Below are 14,313 nucleotides of genomic sequence, written 5' to 3'. Positions count from 1 at the left end.
TCCACCCCCATTTTTCCTTATATCTACTCCCCCAGTTCAAAGAATTCGATTTACATGTATAAGCGCGACTTTTGAAGAAAATTCGAAGGAACCGAAAATTAACATTACGTTTTATGAGAGGAGGTAGGTTTTATGCCAGATCCTTCCTTTGTCCTATTGATCCAAATGACCTTAAATTGTAGTGAGACGTGTGTTTTTATGTGTTTTATTATACTAAGAAAGATTAAAGCTTTTTTCTGTAAAAATTATTTTCCAAGGCCAAACTTATGATATCTTCGGATCTACTGATCCAAATGACCTGAAATTTTACCCTGAGGTGTGTTACAATCTATTATATTATATTAAATAGGAAAAATATTTTAATAAAAATAAGTTTCTAATGTAAAATTGTAAATTCAGTATTTAATCCACAATTCAGCAGGGTTGTTGATTTTTTGATTTTTTCAAAAAAATCGATTTTTTTTATTTAAATCGGATTTTTTTGATATTAATTGATTTATTTTATTTTTTTTTTGATCTTTATTGAACTAATAGATAGTAAATTACCAACATGAAAACTTTTGAGTCAAAATTAACCAAAAGGAAAATAATCATGACATTTAAGCAGCTATTGGATATTGTTACTATTCAAATGCTTGTATAAAAAGACTAGCTTGACCGCTATTTCATTTCCTAGCCTTTTCAGCAAGACAAACTGGAGTTCTGGGAAAAACTTGAACTGAAATATCCCAAAACCACGATTGTTTTTAATTTTAGGTCTTTTCTAGTTAAGTTTCTTCTCGAGTTTCTTAAACTACTTTTTGGAATCTTATAAAACATTTTTTAAAAATAAAAATACATTCTTGATTTTAATTAAATGATTTTTTTTATAAAAATCGCTTGATTTAAATCATGATTTAAATCAGTGATTTAAATCAAACTGATTTAAATCAAAAAATCAAAATGATTTAAATCAAACAACCCTGCAATTCAGTACTTACAATCATTTTCCAAGAAAAAAACCCATCCCCATCCTTGTCCAAAACAGGCCTTTTAGAGAGTAATAGATTATAAAACCTGATCAGTTGAATAACACATATAATGAGAACGTTCTGCGTTCGTTACCAAATGATACTGATAAAAAATTATTGCATTAAAATGTAAGGTCTACCTCGCAAGAAGCTTCAGAATGTCATCGAAAAAGCAGAGTACCGCTGCGAGGAAGCTTTTATCTTCTTGGACCTCCTTGACAACAAAGTATAATTTAAAACTATATCTCAAGTAAATCCTGGTTTTTTTACCAACAGTAACTGATATTGTGATACTTTTCCCCCACCCTTTCAGTTAGTTTCTTAATCATGATTTTTCTACTCTTCATTGTTTTTCAAAATATGTAATATTTCCAATAAATACAGTTTTGAACTAAAATTGCGTTTACATAGTAACGTTTACTTGGTAGAAACACAAGGGCTCTTCTGAACTTTCCCATTTAGGTTTGTTGTAAGCTTAATGGCCTGTAATTTGGTTTAGTTACAGGATTTTAGTGCCATGTGTAAGCGATATGTTTAATCTTAGAAAGGGCCTGGAAGTACTAAATTTATTATTTTGACAAAGCTAATTAATTTGAACGTTTTTAACCATTTTTAGTAGAGGTGTGCGGTTAACCGTTTCAATCGAATAATTCGATTGAATACCGAACCGAATTATTCGATTCGGTATTCGATAAGCCCATTTTCACTATTCGATACGAATATCGAATACCGAACTGACTATTCGGTTAAAGTTCGGCTACCATAAATTTAGGTCCTTGGCACAAGAGAGACCCACCTTGTTTTAAAAGTATCATCTCGATTATATTTGTCCTCCATCAAAAACTACCAGCAAGTGCCTAGGAAAATTTTAAGACACACTTGACCACCAATGAGGAGAGGTATTTTGAAATTTAAGAGCTTCTAAATGTTTTTCTACTTACTTTGTAGTAACTATTCGCGAATATTGGGATTGCCACCTGGTTAATCGCGAATAGCTAAGCCTAGTATTCGCGAGTATTAGGGTTAACTATTCGCGAATACTAGGCTAAACTATTCGCGATTAATCGGTTAGTAAAAAATTTACCAAGGCCCAACTATTCGGTATTCGATTTGGAATAAACTATTCGATTCGGTATTTGATAAGGAATTTTTTTTAGTATTCGATAACCGGATCGGTACACAAAAAGTGCTATTCGCACACCCCTAGTAAAAACGACATCTTTCTCCAACAGCTGTCTTAACGGCTCGCTAACGGACGACATTGCCGGCAGAAATTAGCTGACGTAATTGATACACCCCAGAAACCGTTGTAACGCCTTCTTATCTTCCGGTGCCGCCGTTTCTGTTATGGCCTGAATCTTTGTCGAATCCGGTTTAATCCCCTTATCGGTTATTCGGTGTCCCATATAGGTGACCTCTGTGAGTTCCAATCGCACTTTGCCCTTGTTTAGCTATAAATTCCGTTCTCTGGCTCGCCGTAGCAGTGCTTCTAAGTTTCTGTTATGATCGGCGACGGCTTCTTCGAAAGTTTGCCCTCGGCCTGTCACCAAGATATCGTCATGTACGTCGTATATTCCTTGCAACCCTTCTAAGAGTTCTAACATTTGTCTCTGGAACTCCTCCGGCGCCGATGAAATCCCGAATGGCATTCTCAGGTACCGGTATCGACCAAATGGCGTCCAGAACGTTGTTAGATATGAACTCTCTGCTGCCAACCGAATTTGATAAAACCCGTCTTTAGCATCTAACACCGAAAATATTTTTGCATCAGCCAGCTTGGGTAATATATTGTCTAGTACTGGCATCGGGAATTTCGGCCGCTTGATGGCCTTGTTTAGGTCCCTGGGATCAATGCACATCCGAATGGTGGACTTGTTATCTTGATTTGGTAACTTCTGAGCTTTACGTACTATGAAGAGACTGCTAATCCACTCCGTAGGCTGGGCCACCGTTATAATTCCTCGGGCTTCTTGTTCATCTAATTTTTCTTTAAGTGGCTCTAACAGCGCGACTGGAACGCGGCGTTGTGCGTGCTGGACTGGGGCAACTGATTCATCTATTGCTATGGAATATTCTCCCGGGAATTCACCAGACCCTGAAAAACATCGGTATAGCCATCCAAGATTTTTTGAGCAGTCTCTCTCGCCTTGTGACATCCATAGCCGATTGAACTTCTTCTATGTGACAAACTGGGTGAATCGTGATTAGTCCACACATTCTCTAGCCGACAGTAGTGGGCATTTGTAAGGTCCCTGTACAATCTTGAAGCTTAATTGCTGCCTCTTGGGACCAACGGAACCCGTTAGAGTTCCTTCACCCACAAGTCGCAACACCGAGTTATCATACAAAGATAGTGCTTGCTGTGGCAAGGGTTTTAGGCTTGAGATTGAATAATGCAACTTTTCAAAATCTCAAAGATTCATAACATTACAGGTCGCTCCTGTATCTAGCTGGCATCGGAGCGTTTGTGCCGGTCCATTTATTGAGTGAATCTGCAGGGTACGGAAGTATTTCCTTTGGGCACCGCCTTCTTGGACTGAATGAATGTCTTCCCGGTGTATACTCCCTGGAGTAAGGGATACTTCTTCAATTTGGAAACATTCTTCAGACCAATAATCCCGCTCTATACTATAATCCATATAATATGTATATACATGTATATACCTATGGTAATATTCCGTAGGGTATATCCCTCATCCATGCCTCATGTTTCTTCTATCACCCTGTACGTATACCCAACTTTTCCCATCTCTTATATCCAACCGTACGCGATTCGTTCAAAGACCGTCAAAATTTAGCTTAATTTTCTTCTCTCCTATATTCCGATTTATCTAATTAAAAAAACACCACCGCCGCAGACAACTGTCTCGTATGGGTGAAAGGCACGCATAAACAGTTTATGAAATTCCAAACCTTGAGTTCTCTCATCGTAACGAAACTAGAGCTATCTCTCTCTCGGATGGGAAATTTGAGAACTCGTCGTTCTCTTTCGACCCCAGACTCCCGTAATATACCAGGGAAAGCACCGATAATTAGGCAAATAATTTTCGTACAATTAATTCGGTCTTCCCCGTACTCTGAAACGGTAAGAATTCAATCCCCCTCGTCGATTTATGTACGGACCCTCCGTACTACCTTTGTCAGCCTCTACCGTACTATGAGGCGGTAAAACTAATACACCCAATGTTATTTCTATGGTCTATACCCGTCCCGCTCTGTTCTCTTTTTACCGTGAAACTTACGTACTCTCCGTGCCGTCCAAGGTGCACAAAAAAGCCGCTTAGGAAAAATTCGAGACCGTCGAATTTTCATACCCAATGTTAATTTTCCCATAGGGTATCATACCCCATGTTATCTCTATGGAAAATTCATACCCATCCCGTTCTCTCATTTATATACTACTGTTAAACTTCCAGCATTCACTAAAAATAAGAAGCAATTAGACCCTTATGCCGTTGAAGAGACGAGGAAAATTGCTAACGTGAGAATACACGTTGAAAGAGTCAGAGGCCATCTTCGTCAAAAATATTCAATTTTGCATAATAAAGTACCAGTTGAGTTATTACATGGTACCCCAGAGGATAATAAACCTAGCATAGATAAAATAGCTTTGGTAGCTTGTTCTCTTCTGAACCTATGCCCATCAGTCATCCCATTGGAATTAAATTTGAAAAGTTCGTGGCAATCGTGAAATTAAAAAGGTCTTAATAATTGTGTAAATGGCTTTTTACTTTTGTATCTGTAATTAATACTGACTATTAAAAGAAATCAACAACACTTTTATTTTTTCATCACAAAATTAAAAATTGTAGGAAAACAGCAGGAACTTTCTATCACATTTTACGTTTTTTCAGCTGTTGACGAACTTTTACGCAGTCTGGGCAATACCATTTTTGCTTTGCTACATCTAGCGGATGGTGCAAAGGTTTAGTCCGACTATTTAATTACGGCTGGGCGCGCCTTTTTCCCCTTTTTTTCCCATGCGGAATTACGGAAATTTTTAAAAAGTACTCAGTATCACACTTAGGTGGCTCAGCAACGTGGAAGAATTTTATTTATTTATGAAATTATTTTCCTCCTCGACCGGGTTTCGATCCCGCACTATCGCACAGAGCTTTCACTCCACGGATTGACGCCTTTACGCTCTCGGCCGTCTAGTCTTATTAACAAGCGAGAGTTATGTTGCTTAAACCTAGCATTTCTCTCACGTCGGCGGCCGGCGCGTTCCTCTCACGTCTTGCTTAGTTGGGGCAGGGAGGAGGGAAATTTGTTCGAGGCGGCGAGTCTCGCGTTTCCATGGTAGCGCGCCTATACAACTATACATGCCGAGAATTGAAATCTCTTGGCGGGAAATTCGCGAATGGTAGATAGGCAGTTTAAAACGGGTAGCGCTACAATTATAAAATACGTCGCGTTTTTAGAATTAGAAGGTTTACAAAATTATTTTAGGAATTGTACTCGTCGGAAAGTCTGAAATATAATAAAAACTAAACCCATTTTTAAAGTAAGAGGTATTTGATTTGTAAACCCAAAGAAATTAATACCGTAGTCTCTGGAGAGTGTATCAGGGAAACCTCCTTAACTAAGCAAGTTTATGATATTACCATCTCTGTAAGTGTTCGAATTAAATAAATATATATTTATATTGTAAGTTAATTAAATTAACTTGCAAGTGCTTCTAGACAGACACATTTTTGAGGTTAACTATACCTGTACATTTAATTTGGGAATTTAGGTTTTGGGATTAGATAAGCTAAAGTCTAAAAACTTTCTCTTTAAGCTTTACAATTTTGAATAAACAAAAATGATAATTTGATGTTTAATTTTAAGTATTGGCATTCGCAATAAAATCTTTCTATTAACGTTTGATTACTCAAATAAGCCTAATAATAAATTTTACGAAGCACAAGCACTTTCTAAGGTTCTTTTCACTTTTCAGTAACAAATTTTGACAAAGAAAAATTATCATTTCAAGTTTAAATTTGCCTAAAAACGATAATGATAATTTATTTAATTAACTCTTGATAATTTATTTAATTAACTCTTAATTGGGTTCTTTTCAATTACATATTTGCCAAAGACAAACTATCGTTTCAAGTTTAAATTTACCTATAAACGTTAATGATAGTTTATTTAATAAACTCTTAATTTTAACTAATAAGAGTAATCAATTACTAATCATCACTTATGATCACTAACTTTAAGAGAAAAAGTTCAATATTATTTTTATAAACGTAATCAAAATAAGCATTGCTAACATGATAATTAAAAAACCTAATAATACAACTTCACATTAAGTAATGAGTTCAGAAATAAATGTACTTGTTTCTCTCACCAGAAGGAAAACAATTATCTAGACACCAAGAAACAATATCAATATCATCATCCCATTCGTAAACGCAACAGTTATGAACCAAATTTCAAAAATTGCACAAACTATCTTTGAACTCACTTCCTTGCAGATTGCAGACGCTCAGCCTACCGGCGTTTCCCTATTGTAGCGTCATCTACGTACACTACTATTTTAGAAACAATTTGGAAGAAATAATTATTCATTGTTAACTATCTATTAAATTTAGTTTTTTAATTGTAAATTTTTATGTAGGAGCAAAACAGTTTAAAATTACTTTGGAATATGTTTTAAAATTAGGCCGACATGATGGCGCTAAATAGAGCCTAGATCTGACTTAGATAACCACCAGCCTTCATTCCGACTCGCAGAGTATTCTACCCCCATTTTTCCTTATATCTACTCCCCCAGTTCAAAGAATTCGATTTACATGTATAAGCGCGACTTTTGAAGAAAATTCGAAGGAACCGAAAATTAACATTACGTTTTATGAGAGGAGGTAGGTTTTATGCCAGATCCTTCCTTTGTCCTATTGATCCAAATGACCTTAAATTGTAGTGAGACGTGTGTTTTTATGTGTTTTATTATACTAAGAAAGATTAAAGCTTTTTTCTGTAAAAATTATTTTCCAAGCCAAACTTATGATATCTTCGGATCTACTGATCCAAATGACCTGAAATTTTACCCTGAGGTGTGTTACAATCTATTATATTATATTAAATAGGAAAAATATTTTAATAAAAATAAGTTTCTAATGTAAAATTGTAAATTCAGTATTTAATCCACAATTCAGCAGGGTTGTTGATTTTTTGATTTTTTCAAAAAAATCGATTTTTTTTATTTAAATCGGATTTTTTTGATATTAATTGATTTATTTTATTTTTTTTTTGATCTTTATTGAACTACTAGATAGTAAATTACCAACATGAAAACTTTTGAGTCAAAATTAACCAAAAGGAAAATAATCATGACATTTAAGCAGCTATTGGATATTGTTACTATTCAAATGCTTGTATAAAAAGACTAGCTTGACCGCTATTTCATTTCCTAGCCTTTTCAGCAAGACAAACTGGAGTTCTGGGAAAAACTTGAACTGAAATATCCCAAAACCACGATTGTTTTTAATTTTAGGTCTTTTCTAGTTAAGTTTCTTCTCGAGTTTCTTAAACTACTTTTTGGAATCTTATAAAACATTTTTTAAAAATAAAAATACATTCTTGATTTTAATTAAATGATTTTTTTTATAAAAATCGCTTGATTTAAATCATGATTTAAATCAGTGATTTAAATCAAACTGATTTAAATCAAAAAATCAAAATGATTTAAATCAAACAACCCTGCAATTCAGTACTTACAATCATTTTCCAAGAAAAAAACCCATCCCCATCCTTGTCCAAAACAGGCCTTTTAGAGAGTAATAGATTATAAAACCTGATCAGTTGAATAACACATATAATGAGAACGTTCTGCGTTCGTTACCAAATGATACTGATAAAAAATTATTGCATTAAAATGTAAGGTCTACCTCGCAAGAAGCTTCAGAATGTCATCGAAAAAGCAGAGTACCGCTGCGAGGAAGCTTTTATCTTCTTGGACCTCCTTGACAACAAAGTATAATTTAAAACTATATCTCAAGTAAATCCTGGTTTTTTTACCAACAGTAACTGATATTGTGATACTTTCCCCCCACCCTTTCAGTTAGTTTCTTAATCATGATTTTTCTACTCTTCATTGTTTTTCAAAATATGTAATATTTCCAATAAATACAGTTTTGAACTAAAATTGCGTTTACATAGTAACGTTTACTTGGTAGAAACACAAGGGCTCTTCTGAACTTTCCCATTTAGGTTTGTTGTAAGCTTAATGGCCTGTAATTTGGTTTAGTTACAGGATTTTAGTGCCATGTGTAAGCGATATGTTTAATCTTAGAAAGGGCCTGGAAGTACTAAATTTATTATTTTGACAAAGCTAATTAATTTGAACGTTTTTAACCATTTTTAGTAGAGGTGTGCGGTTAACCGTTTCAATCGAATAATTCGATTGAATACCGAACCGAATTATTCGATTCGGTATTCGATAAGCCCATTTTCACTATTCGATACGAATATCGAATACCGAACTGACTATTCGGTTAAAGTTCGGCTACCATAAATTTAGGTCCTTGGCACAAGAGAGACCCACCTTGTTTTAAAAGTATCATCTCGATTATATTTGTCCTCCATCAAAAACTACCAGCAAGTGCCTAGGAAAATTTTAAGACACACTTGACCACCAATGAGGAGAGGTATTTTGAAATTTAAGAGCTTCTAAATGTTTTTCTACTTACTTTGTAGTAACTATTCGCGAATATTGGGATTGCCACCTGGTTAATCGCGAATAGCTAAGCCTAGTATTCGCGAGTATTAGGGTTAACTATTCGCGAATACTAGGCTAAACTATTCGCGATTAATCGGTTAGTAAAAAATTTACCAAGGCCCAACTATTCGGTATTCGATTTGGAATAAACTATTCGATTCGGTATTTGATAAGGAATTTTTTTTAGTATTCGATAACCGGATCGGTACACAAAAAGTGCTATTCGCACACCCCTAGTAAAAACGACATCTTTCTCCAACAGCTGTCTTAACGGCTCGCTAACGGACGACATTGCCGGCAGAAATTAGCTGACGTAATTGATACACCCCAGAAACCGTTGTAACGCCTTCTTATCTTCCGGTGCCGCCGTTTCTGTTATGGCCTGAATCTTTGTCGAATCCGGTTTAATCCCCTTATCGGTTATTCGGTGTCCCATATAGGTGACCTCTGTGAGTTCCAATCGCACTTTGCCCTTGTTTAGCTATAAATTCCGTTCTCTGGCTCGCCGTAGCAGTGCTTCTAAGTTTCTGTTATGATCGGCGACGGCTTCTTCGAAAGTTTGCCCTCGGCCTGTCACCAAGATATCGTCATGTACGTCGTATATTCCTTGCAACCCTTCTAAGAGTTCTAACATTTGTCTCTGGAACTCCTCCGGCGCCGATGAAATCCCGAATGGCATTCTCAGGTACCGGTATCGACCAAATGGCGTCCAGAACGTTGTTAGATATGAACTCTCTGCTGCCAACCGAATTTGATAAAACCCGTCTTTAGCATCTAACACCGAAAATATTTTTGCATCAGCCAGCTTGGGTAATATATTGTCTAGTACTGGCATCGGGAATTTCGGCCGCTTGATGGCCTTGTTTAGGTCCCTGGGATCAATGCACATCCGAATGGTGGACTTGTTATCTTGATTTGGTAACTTCTGAGCTTTACGTACTATGAAGAGACTGCTAATCCACTCCGTAGGCTGGGCCACCGTTATAATTCCTCGGGCTTCTTGTTCATCTAATTTTTCTTTAAGTGGCTCTAACAGCGCGACTGGAACGCGGCGTTGTGCGTGCTGGACTGGGGCAACTGATTCATCTATTGCTATGGAATATTCTCCCGGGAATTCACCAGACCCTGAAAAACATCGGTATAGCCATCCAAGATTTTTTGAGCAGTCTCTCTCGCCTTGTGACATCCATAGCCGATTGAACTTCTTCTATGTGACAAACTGGGTGAATCGTGATTAGTCCACACATTCTCTAGCCGACAGTAGTGGGCATTTGTAAGGTCCCTGTACAATCTTGAAGCTTAATTGCTGCCTCTTGGGACCAACGGAACCCGTTAGAGTTCCTTCACCCACAAGTCGCAACACCGAGTTATCATACAAAGATAGTGCTTGCTGTGGCAAGGGTTTTAGGCTTGAGATTGAATAATGCAACTTTTCAAAATCTCAAAGATTCATAACATTACAGGTCGCTCCTGTATCTAGCTGGCATCGGAGCGTTTGTGCCGGTCCATTTATTGAGTGAATCTGCAGGGTACGGAAGTATTTCCTTTGGGCACCGCCTTCTTGGACTGAATGAATGTCTTCCCGGTGTATACTCCCTGGAGTAAGGGATACTTCTACAATTTGGAAACATTCTTCAGACCAATAATCCCGCTCTTGGCTTGGCGGTTGCGTTGGAGATGTAACCGCTTGCTGGTGCCCAAACGGAATAGGCCCTTGTGCATAGTTGTTGTTTTGATGGATATTGGCCCGCGCCGACGGTAGCAGGCCGTCGTCGATAAAGTAAACGCCTTGGGACTGCTCCTGTTGCTGCCGTTGTCTTTGCTTACAAACTGATGAGAAGTGATGTAGACGTTGACACCAATTACATTTCTGTCCAAACGCGCTGCAGTGACCGTCTTTAGTGTGATGCTTCCCACAATATCCATACATAGCCTGTGGTTGCTGGCGCTGACTGTCACGACATGCCAGGCCAAATTGCTGGGATCTTCCTCGTGACCTGGATGCGGCAAAACCTCTTGCTCTGCCTCGTGGTCGATGTGAGGTGTAATTAACCGAGTCCGATAGGCCCGAAGACGCGGTCTCAGCCTCAACATGTTTGAGCTCTGCTTGGGTACTCTCACTGATCCGAAATGAATTTAAGGCCTCAGTTAGCGATGGCGGATCGGCTGATCGAAAGAGCTCTGCCCTTGTAAGCTTATCCCTGCTGCCGAGAACGAATTGATCCATGACCAAAACCGTTTCAATATCCGTAGAGTCCTCAGGCTTGCATGCCATTACTAGAGTCCGTAAGCGAACGTAGAACTGGTTCACAGTTTCCCCCGGTTGTTGAGTAGCCCCGCGAAATAAAAACTGTGGATATAAGGTATTTTTCCGTGGTGCAAGATTATTTGTAAGAGCGTGTAGGATGCTGGTGTTATTAATTATTGTAGGATAGGTCGAATAATAATAATACGTTTCTTAACCATATAAAGAGAGTTGTTTTTAATACACAAAGAAGACAAGTCAAGTGACTAACAATAAAGGTTTTACATGTAATAGTTTGTAGAGATGGCGCTACATAGTAGTTAGGAACCTTAAACCCGCGAAGTTTTGACACGATGCATATCAATGCCTAACACCCCTCCTGGATCAACGATCCCCATGCATTGTAAATGTTCGTTTGCTCCTAGGCTAGGCAAAATCTTCATCTGGTCCGCTAGATTTCTTTCTGTTGGCACATACTTCAATTTGATATCTTGGTTTTCTACGAGATCGCGAATGTAGAATAGCTTCAAATCGATATGTTTAGATCTATTCGAGGTCGTTGGATTTTCCGCTAGTTTCATGGTGCCTTGGTTATCAAGATTTACCTCCATAACATTTTGAAGTAAATCGTTTTGTCCTAGTTCATTTAAAAGTTTTCTTATCCATATGCATTTCTTGGCACATTCGCTTAACGCAATGAGTTTCGCTTCGACGGTGCTCAAGGCAGAGCATTTTAGCTTGCGGCTAGCCCAGCTTACTACCACTCCGCCTAGGATAAACGAATAACCAGAAAACGATCATCTGTCCACAACGTCCGAACCCCAGTCAGCATCCGTATAAATGTTCATCGGCTTGTTTGTCTTTCGAAATACTAAAGCGTAATCATTCGTTCCAGCTAAGTACCTTAAAACATGCTTCACACCTGTCCAGTGCTCTTCTGTGGGTTCTTTACTAAATTGACTCATGTATGTCGCGGCAAACGCTAGATCTGGCCTCGTATGAGTCGCCAGATAAAGTAAACTTCCAACTGCTCGTCTGTACATAGTGGCTTTTTCATCATTTAGTTCTTCTCCTTTTTCACTAACTCTGTATTTTGTCTCTAAGCTTAATGGATTTGACATGCTCTTTGCGTTCTCCAGTCCCATTTTCCTGAGAAGTTCCTCCGTATACAGTGCTTGATCCATTATAATAACATCTTCTGTTCTTCTTATTCTCATCGAGAGAATATGTTTTGCTTCTCCAAGATCTATAACGTCCAACTGCTTGTTTAAGGAACTGTAAAGCCATTCAAGTTCATCATCGTTGCCATATCCAACAACGTCGTCAACGTAGGTAGTGACAATAATATCGCCTTTAGGAATGTAGTAAACACACGGGTCCGCCTGACCTCTGTTGAATCCCATATTTTTTCAAAACTTTGTCGAGATGTCTATTCCACTGTCGTCCCGACTGATGCAGCCCATAGATGCTATCCTGCAGCTTCCAGACAAATGGCTTGACTCCATTTTCGCATCTGTAGGTAAGTTCGGGAAAGAGTGCCGAAGTTCTTCGGTTAAATGTTTGAAGTGATCCGAAATCTCCATAAATATCTCTTCATCGAGATCAGCAAAGAAATACGCCGCAGTTAAATCGAAATGTCTAATTTTCCAGTTTCGCTCAGCGGTGATTCCAAATAAAATTCTTGTAGTTTTCGCTTGAACCACTGGTGCATACGTTTTGTCATAATCTAAGCCAGGCTTCTGTGTATTTCCAAGAGCGACTAATCTCGCTCGGTATCGAGCTAATAGTCCGTCTTCATTATACTTTGTTTTGAAAATCCATTTTGACTTGACTGGTTTTCGATCTTTTGGTCTAGGGACAAATTCAAATGTGCTATTTTTCATTGTATTTCCCGCTTCTTCGAGCATAGCCGATTTCCACTCTTTGCCGTCCATTGAATTTAGGGCTTCCCAACTTGTAGTAGGATCGATTCGTTTTTCAACTTTGACAGTGTGATTACAGGTATGTTCTTCATCCATGACATAATCTTGAGTCCACTTTGGCAGTATTACCTGTCTTCCCGATCGTGTTCGTGTCTCTGTTCGTCGTTATCAATTTGTTCTTGATTTGGTGCTTCTGCTTTGGCTCTTGCTTGTGGGTTTCCTTGATTTTCTACCTCGGCTCTTGCTTGTGGCTGTTCTTGGTTTTCTACCTCGGCTCTTTCTGGTAGCCTTTCTTGATCCGGTACTTCATCTTCAAACGGGATTGTTACTTCTAAATCAGACCACAAACTTTTTTCGGTGTTTTGTTCAGTATGTTTGGCTTCAGCACGTTCTATTTTCATTGGGAATATAGTTTCTTCAAATTGAACGTCTCTACTGATGAACACTTCATCAGTTTTAGAGTTCCATAGCTTGTACGCTTTTGCGTGTGTATCATATCCAATCATAATGCAAACGATTCCCTTAGGTGACAGTTTGGTAGCTCTTTTGTTATTTACTGCCCATGCTCGGCATCCGAATATTCTGAGATGGCTAATGTTTATAGCCTTTCCTTTCCACAATCCCAAAGGCGTTTTCCCTTTGTTTGCCTCGGTCGGGCATCGATTGCGTATGTATGCAGCAACTGTCACTGCATCAGCCCAAAAATGTGTTGGCAAACCCGACTGCAAAAGAAGACATCTTGCTGAATCCAGTAGGGTTTGATTTGCCCGTTCGGCAATTCCGTTTTGTTGAGGGGTTCCAGGAATTGTTAATTGTCCGTCTATTCCCAGTCTTGATAACCCCGCTTTGAATGAGTTACTCATGTACTCACCCCCGTTATCACTCCGTAACATGACGATTCTTTTGTCCTGGTAATTCTCTACTTTTCTTCGAAATATATCGAATTTCTATTCCATTTCGTTTTTGCGTTTCATCATATACACTTCAGTATACCTTGAATAATCATCAATAAATGTCACAAAGTCTTTATTCCCTCCTTTTGACATGGGGCTAATTGGGCCAAAAACATCTGTGTGAATCAGTCTCAGAGGATAGTCTTCCCTTGAAATACTCTTATTGGGAAACGGTTTGCTTCTCAACTTTCCTTCTAAGCAAACGTCGCATTTCTTGTCATTTCCATTTGATTCGTGTACTTCTATGCTTATTGTATCTGCTCTGGCCAACTGTTCTACTGCAGCGAAATGTAAATGTCCGAGTCTTTGATGCCAAAATTCTTTACTATTTGACATCGCTTTGTTTACTGATTTCTCTATTTTTCGCTCTGTATTCGGTACTTCTTGTAAATAATACAGTTTTCCTTTCCTTTTACCTTCAGCTATGATCTTTCCTTGTTTCTTAATAAGTAGGTTTTCATTCTGCAATGTGATGTCG

Source organism: Phalangium opilio, unplaced genomic scaffold (genome assembly GCF_054372755.1).
Source record: "Phalangium opilio isolate 3A_F unplaced genomic scaffold, DU_Popi_V2 ptg000032l_1, whole genome shotgun sequence".
Lineage (NCBI taxonomy): Eukaryota > Metazoa > Arthropoda > Arachnida > Opiliones > Phalangiidae > Phalangium > Phalangium opilio.
This window is presented reverse-complemented; position numbering follows the sequence as displayed.